This window comes from Dioscorea cayenensis, chromosome 20, assembly GCF_009730915.1.
Source record: "Dioscorea cayenensis subsp. rotundata cultivar TDr96_F1 chromosome 20, TDr96_F1_v2_PseudoChromosome.rev07_lg8_w22 25.fasta, whole genome shotgun sequence".
Classification (NCBI taxonomy): domain Eukaryota; kingdom Viridiplantae; phylum Streptophyta; class Magnoliopsida; order Dioscoreales; family Dioscoreaceae; genus Dioscorea; species Dioscorea cayenensis.
In genome coordinates, this window is record NC_052490.1 from 1,420,189 (window position 1) to 1,427,892 (window position 7,704).

The 7,704-nt window shown below is 32.9% G+C and overlaps 1 pseudogene; it reads left to right on the plus strand.

Annotated features, from left to right (window-relative positions):
- Nucleotides 1-1,234: 1,234 nt before the first annotated feature.
- On the plus strand, nucleotides 1,235-7,215 carry LOC120251142 (annotated as a pseudogene).
- Nucleotides 7,216-7,704: the final 489 nt, after the last annotated feature.

Consider the following 7,704-nt stretch of genomic DNA (forward strand, 5'->3'; position numbering starts at 1 on the left):
TATATTATTATTATTAATAATAATCAATTATTTTAATGTTCACATAAGTCTTGTGATGACATTTTTATTAGTTTTGAACATTATAGTCATTGTATTAAGTTAGACCTACTATTCTTTATGAGATAAGGAGGACACCATAAGGGTTTAGTACTTACGCTTAAGTAATTCGCAAATCAGAGAATTTTTAAATTGGTGTTAAACATTCATAAGGATTTGTATGATGTATACTTTGATATAAAAGTGCTAGTTGAACACTATGTGATTAGGAGCATATGTCGTAAATACATCGATGGGATTGGTGTATTCGAACATAACGGACAATAATCCAATCCCATTACTATTATTATTATTATTATTATTATTAATGATGTCCAAATTTTAGATACTGTGACAGTAATATATTTAGACACTTGACTAACTGTTGGTAAATTGTTCGTTCACTACAAGAAAAATTTTAAATTGGCACTGAAAAATCGGCACGGAAAAAAAACCGTTACAAATTTGTCACAACATTTGACAAGGAATTTACAAACCGTACCAAATATATAATTTTTAAAAAAATATTTTTTTAATTCCGTGCCAAATACCGTGCCAAATATACAAATTCAATAATTTTACAAGACAGTGACAAATACAGTGCCAAACATATATTTTTTTTAAAATTAATTTATTAATGTCGTGCCAAATACCGTACCAAAAATCTAAATATAATAATATATTGCTACCATGCCAAATACCGTGCCAAAAATACAAATATAATAATTTATTATCTACGGGTTTCAAATCTACAGTACAAAAATATAAATATAATAATATATCTAATCATGAGTCGCTAAAATACATGCCAAAAATATAATAATTTATTAATATAGTTAGTCAAATCTGAGTCTAGAAAATATAAATATAATAATATATTAATCACTGTACATGAATCTGCGTCAGAAATACAAATATAATAAAATATTAATATGAGTGTCAAATCTACTGTAAAAAATCTGAAATATAATGATATAGTGAAAGATGCTAGTCTTAGAATCTGATCTTCAAAAATATAAATATAATAATTAGTTAATACTCGTCTATCAGAATCTGATTATCGAAAATATAAATAAAACAATTTATTTATTTATATGGTTATCAAATATCGTGCCAAAAACTCAAATATTTAATATTTTATAATAAATGTTCACAGTTCATATTAAAAACACATAGTTTTCTTTTCAAAACCCTCAACCCTTTCGTCCTCGACAACTTCTCCTTCCCAACTCCTCGCCTTTAACTCCATTCTCCTGGAAATCCTTTCCGCCCGCGCCTCTAGCCATCTCTTCCTCAACGCCATCCCACTCCGTCCTTCCCTCGTTCGTAGCATCTCCTCCCACGTCCCCCAACATGACTTCTTCTTTTCCGACGTGGAATGCTACCGCATCTCCATTGGAACCGTACTTTGCCTCCTCTCTTCCTCCTCCTTCCCTTTGTTTTGGCCCCGATCGCCGGGAACTAGGGTTAGGGTTTTGCTTTCAATATCTGTTTGGAGGTGTGATCATTGTTTCACTTCAATCTTCAATTTTGGAGCTTTGCGTCATTGATGGCGGTGGGCTGATGCTTTTCATTCTCGTTTGGCGTAGGGGTTTTGAGCGAACCTTGAGTTAGTAGGCTGGGGTCTGGATTGAAGCTTGTTTAATTGCATTTGCGTTAAGGTTTTGATTGCTCGAGTTTTGTTGTTTGGGTCTTCAATTGGAGATTGGCATATCGATGTTGTTTAAATTTAGATTTAATTTTGCGAATGGTTTTGTGGGATTTTAGTTCCTATCAATGTTCTGATGTTAACTATTCTTATTTTCCCTAATTTGAGATGATTGTGAATATCTCTATTTATTTATTGAATTCAATTGATTTTTCTCTCTCTTTCAAAGTAGTGTTTCATCTTGGATCCTTCTTAGAACGAGTAGCAGTTTTGTTGTGAATTTGTATATGTTGTTGATTCAGCTTGATGGATGAACGATGACCTAGATGCCGTGACTATAAGTAGATCATTTGTGTTCATAATTAAATATTTTTGCAGGTATGATTAGGTTATCATAATCTTTAATTTCTGCAAATAAATTTACTTTGGCTTGAATTTGTTGAACTCACTCGGCTCTTTTATATTGTTGGACAATGGGATGCCATGAATATCTATTATTTTCTTCCAACTTAATGCTTTATTCACTCCTTTCAGAATGCCTTTGTTATTAATTACTACAAGACATATTTGTGTTCAAATTATTGATCACCGATGATATTGAATTGCATTAGAACATACACCATGTTACCAGACCATTACTGAATTTTTAACTCCTTGTCTGACATAATGCTTTGAATGTGATTGTTTACAATTTCCAAGTTTATGCTGATTGGTGGACTAGAAGACTGGTTCCTCTCCAAAGATCTTAACCTGACCTTTATGTTATATATGTGCCAATGCTGAGATATCTACTGATTGGGTTTACGAAATCATGAGAAACTGTCCAAACCACCTTCTGACATCAATATTGATGATCCCAAGGACAAGTTCATGGCTATCACTGAATTTTGTACTAGCATTTAGGTGGTGTTTCATGTTAAAACAAAGCATCCTTTTGTTTAAAATGGTGTGTATGTTCTTTAGATTTAGAGGACTCAGATGACGGAGTTGTCTTCCTGGTCCATTTATCTTTTTGATTGTTCGGTGGTACTTATTAAAACTAAAACCAAAGCAAAATCAAATATGAGTCCTAGTGATACTTCAGTGTCACATATCATATAGGTATTAACTTTAGATTTGGTCGCTCAATTATATTGATATGTTCATCTTGGTCATTCAAACAAAATATGCTAGTTATGGTTTAAAGATTAATAATTAATAATTATTCTTTTTCATTCATTTTTATTTTTTGGGTTCAATGAATAATTTCTTATATTCAAATACCAAAATGAATATAAAGGAATAACTATAGAGCAAAACTGCACATTCGCTTTATCAAATATGTATGTTGAATGGTTTTGGATGGTTTTGTTATGATAGAGTTTGATGTGACAATGATGATATCTTCTTTAGCTTAAAACCAAGTTGCTAGTATATCATCGAGAATTTGTGGTTTGTTTCTGAAATTAATTGCAATTGTGATGCTAAGTTCTTTGTTTGAAAGTTGGAACTCCCTTTAGTGTATTTAAACTTGAAACTTTTGTCATTTTTGAAATTAATACCATTGTTGGTGCCTGAAGTGATGTTGATGGTGAGTTGTTTAATTATAACTCCCTATCAGGTGCATTATCCTGAATTTTTTATCTTTGCTAGTTGTAGTGATTTGACAGAGATGAATATGAAATAGAAAAGTCCTTTTGTTGGGTATCGAGAATGAGAATCAGGAACTAATTTATATATTACTGCTTTGGTATATACTCGCATGTGGTCGATGTCTCTGTCATTTGTGCTTTGATTATCACTTGATTGGCCTGGATAGCAATATCTATTTCTTCATTCATGTCTATAAACTTCACTTCTTAATACTACAACTATTCTTGCTTAATTGCATATCTTATGTGTTTAGCATTTTCTTGTCACTTGATAATGTGTAGAAAATTGACCTCTGCTAGTCCCAATTGGATTGGAATCAGAGGATTCAATGATTCTATGGCTCACATGTTTTATGAAGATAGCATTTAGTATTTTGGCTTTGAAGTTTGGTAGTTTTGTATTTGAATGGATGTATCTTCTTGGGGGGGAGGGATTATTGAAATTGTTATAGCCGATGAGTGAACTTATTGGAACAATTTTGTATTTTCATGTTTGATTTCGGGAACCATTATACATGTTTTACACTTGGTTTCTTACCCAAAAAAAAGGTCATGTTTGTTAATTTTTTTTTTCTTTGCTTTTAACTGAAGCAAAATTTGTTTTATAATTAGGTTATTATCACAGTGGATGAGAAAGCAAATCCTCCACTATTTGGTGGACATCAAAGTTGGACAGAGAGGGAAAATAGCTATAAACTTAACACGACAATGAAGGTGAGCTGCAATTTTTATTTATTTAATTTTGAATTATAGTACTTTTACATGTATGACCAATGATAAATGAGATTTTAATTGTTAATCAGATATGCCCTGTGCAAGCAATCACAATTGAAGCAGAGGAACGTGAAGATGGCAGTCGTCGCACTACCAGGTAGCATTCATATTTCCTCATTCCATTGCTGTCTCTTAGGTCTTGATGCATTTTATATTTCATATTTACTATCATGGATGCTATGCGGCAGGTATGATATTGACATGACAAAGTACCTTATGATCAATGTAAAGTGCGCTAGAAATTAAATTGTTGTCGTGCTGAACAATGAACATTGCAGCTGCATGGCTAACAAGCTTGATATATTTTTTTAGAGGTTGTAATAAGCCCGTCATTTGTTTTTCTTCCTCTAGTGAAGAGTTTGTTGTGCTCTTATTTTCATGTTGCTGCACAAAATTGCTGGGTAAAGAAAGGAGGTGCTTTCACTGGATAGATTAGGTAATCTTCTTTTCTTGTCCTTTTAAGTACCTTTTGTTGTCTGGCTCCTTTAAAATGTTTCTTTATATTGTTCTATTGATTCTCTAAAACTAATCTAGTTTAGATTGTTGGTTTTTTTCCACTATAATTGCTAGATTAGAAGCATATAGAACCCTTTTAATTCTATGCTGAACTCCTGACATTTTCTTGTTCTTTCCTTACAGTGGTGAGATGCTTGTTAATTTGGGCATCCCATGGGTCATTCTTGGTCATTCTGAGCGAAGAGCATTGTTGGGTGAATCAAATGAGGTAATTTATTAGGCAGGCATTCGATGATTATCTATAAAATTCATTCATAAGATCAGGGATGAACACAAGAATACTTTTGCCGCTTGTTCAAGTAATTTATACAGGCTTGCGGATGCTTGGAAGTGTAGTAAACCTGAATATGTCTCTGGTCTTGGAAATATTCACTAACAACAATAAAATCTTGCCGAATTTTTCTGGTTTCTAGAACATGGTTTTCCACTTACCAAAAATTGAGGAGCCACATGCAAACCTAGGAGTAGACAGTCATGGCTCATAAAATACACTATTCATGCAGCAGATCCATTGTAAAGTCGACTTATTTTCACTGCCAATCACTCACATGTACCACAAGGTTCTGATATTTCAATGGTTCCCCTGTTTCAAGATTCAGAATATCTAAAGACTGCACATCTCAAATGCATGGACATTTTTAGTAGATAATATCACTAGAGTTAATTAAATAACTTTTGCTTATAAAATAAGCAAAACAATCGATGAAAAAATTATTAGTTTGACACACTTTTTGAATTACTTTCCATCATGTTTACGGTTTTTTTCTCCCCCTTTTCATTCTCTAATTACAGTTTGTTGGAGATAAAGTTGCCTACGTACTTAGTCAAGGTCTAAAGGTGATTGCTTGTGTTGGTGAGACTCTAGAGCAGCGAGAGGCAGGTTCAACATGGACATAGTGGCTGCACAAACGAAAGCTATCGCTGGTATATGCTATTTTCTTGCTAAGTTTCATTAATGACTCTCATTGTATCTGGATATTCTCAATTTAGGGTCCTAACTTGATTTCCCTTAATTGCTAATGTAGGTTTTCTTCAAATTCTGTAAATGCATGTCAATTGTTTGGTGTAGAATTTGCATCGTCTTATTTTGTGGAATTGGAAGTTGTTTTTCATGACTGCGGGTTTTGATTTTTTTGCTGTCAATGCCTGTGACCCCATCAATATATTAGGGGTTGAAGCATAAAAAAATGCTTATTATGTTATTATTTTTCATTCCAAAACACTTATTACAGTGTTATTGCTAAGAAAGATGCAGTTGGTGTATACGAAATGTTTTTATCATTGATGTGCCATATTTTTTGGTAAACCATTAGAGACTGTCAACTAGTAATTTTATCATAATGATGGACATCCTGAAGAATTTGTAGGAAGGCATCAAACAATTCTTGTTTTGGCCATGTCTAGTGTCTTTAGAAATAAGCTTGTGCGAAATACGTAATTTGCTTAAAGAGGCAAAGAAAATGATGATCTTGCCCTGTCATAGGAATTTTCATGGTCCCCATGGGATGAATTCTTATTACTTGTCATGTGTGCATTTGTTTATACTCTTTACTTTAATATCTTGCAGATAAGATCAACGACTGGACCAATGTAGTCATTGCTTATAAGCCTATTTAGGCCATTGGAACTGGAAAAGTTGCAACACCTGCTCAGGCCCAAGAGGTATGTATGTTTTTTGTCCTACCCAGTGCCCATTGGTCCTTTTTTCTTTTTTTTGCATTAGCTATTTTACAACTTGGATATAGGAAATTCCTAAAGAATCCTTTTTTTTTAGCAAAATGTCAAAAAAATCAGTTGCTACTTGTTACATCCTTCACATTTCACTCGTTTTATGGACGCCATTTGATTTACTTTGCACTAATAAATACTCATCACACACTTCTAAAGAATAAAACTTCTGTTTGCCCTTTCTCCCCAAGACAATTTCTTCTTTAGCTACTAGTATGGTTAGCGTAGTAAATCTTGCTGAAAGCACATTCTTTATTTGCTGTTGAAATGAGCAGTTCTTGCGGACCTATTTTGATCAGATCTTAATCTTAATCTGAATACTTTTAATAACACTAATATGATGGCAGCATGCTACCATCTAAATTAATTGTGAATACCCTCCATGAAATTCATCAGGTGCATGCCGACTTAAAGAAGTGGTTCCAAGCAAATGTTAGTGCTGAAGTTGTTGAATCAATCAGGATAATGTATGGAGGTGATTTTCTTCCATATTTGGCACCTTCTGTTGCATTTTTATTTTTTAATATGATGACTTTATGGCCATTAGTTCATTAACGTTGTGTTCATGGTTATTTCAGGTTCCGTTAGCGGTGCAAATTGCAAAGAACTAGCAGCAAAGCTTAACATAGATGGATTCCTCGTCGGTGGAGCTTCTTTGAAGGTACTACTTTTCCTTTCATCTAATTTACATCAAAAACCATTGGAGAGGATCTGGCTTTCAACACTCTGCTTGTCAAGATTAGTTTGTTTAACTTTCACTTGTCTCATTTTTGTTCTCTTGGTTTTCCTCACAGCCGGAGTTCATCGACATCATCAAATCTGGGACTGTGAAATCATCTACCTAGAGTGCCACTCTTAATGTTCATTATATGAATTTCAGGGAAGAGACCATATGTTTTCGTTGATCGAAAATAATCTAATTAAAATCGCAAATGTTATCAGCCTGGATCTTGTTTGTTCCCCAGCAACAAGGCTGCAATACTGAATTTTAATGTTTCATGTGGAATAGAGTTTTAATGTTGTTTTGATACAAGTGTTTGTATAGTTATATTACATGATTTCCAATGTAGATATAGGGCATCTATATATATTGTTAATTCAATAAGATAATTTTTGTTTGGTAATTAAAAATTTTTTACTAGTGCAATTAAAAAAATTAAATAAAATTAATTTCATATAAATTATTTTTCACAGATTAAACAAAAAGCATGCCAGAAAGCGTAACAAAAAGTTTTTATTAAAACGTGCCAAGAATCTACGTGAAAAATATAGTATATAAAATTGTGCTAAAAATCGTGTCAACATCGAACTAATAAAAAGACAGTCAAAAATAGCGCCAAATGTAGAATCAGAGTCTGTGCCAAACATCAA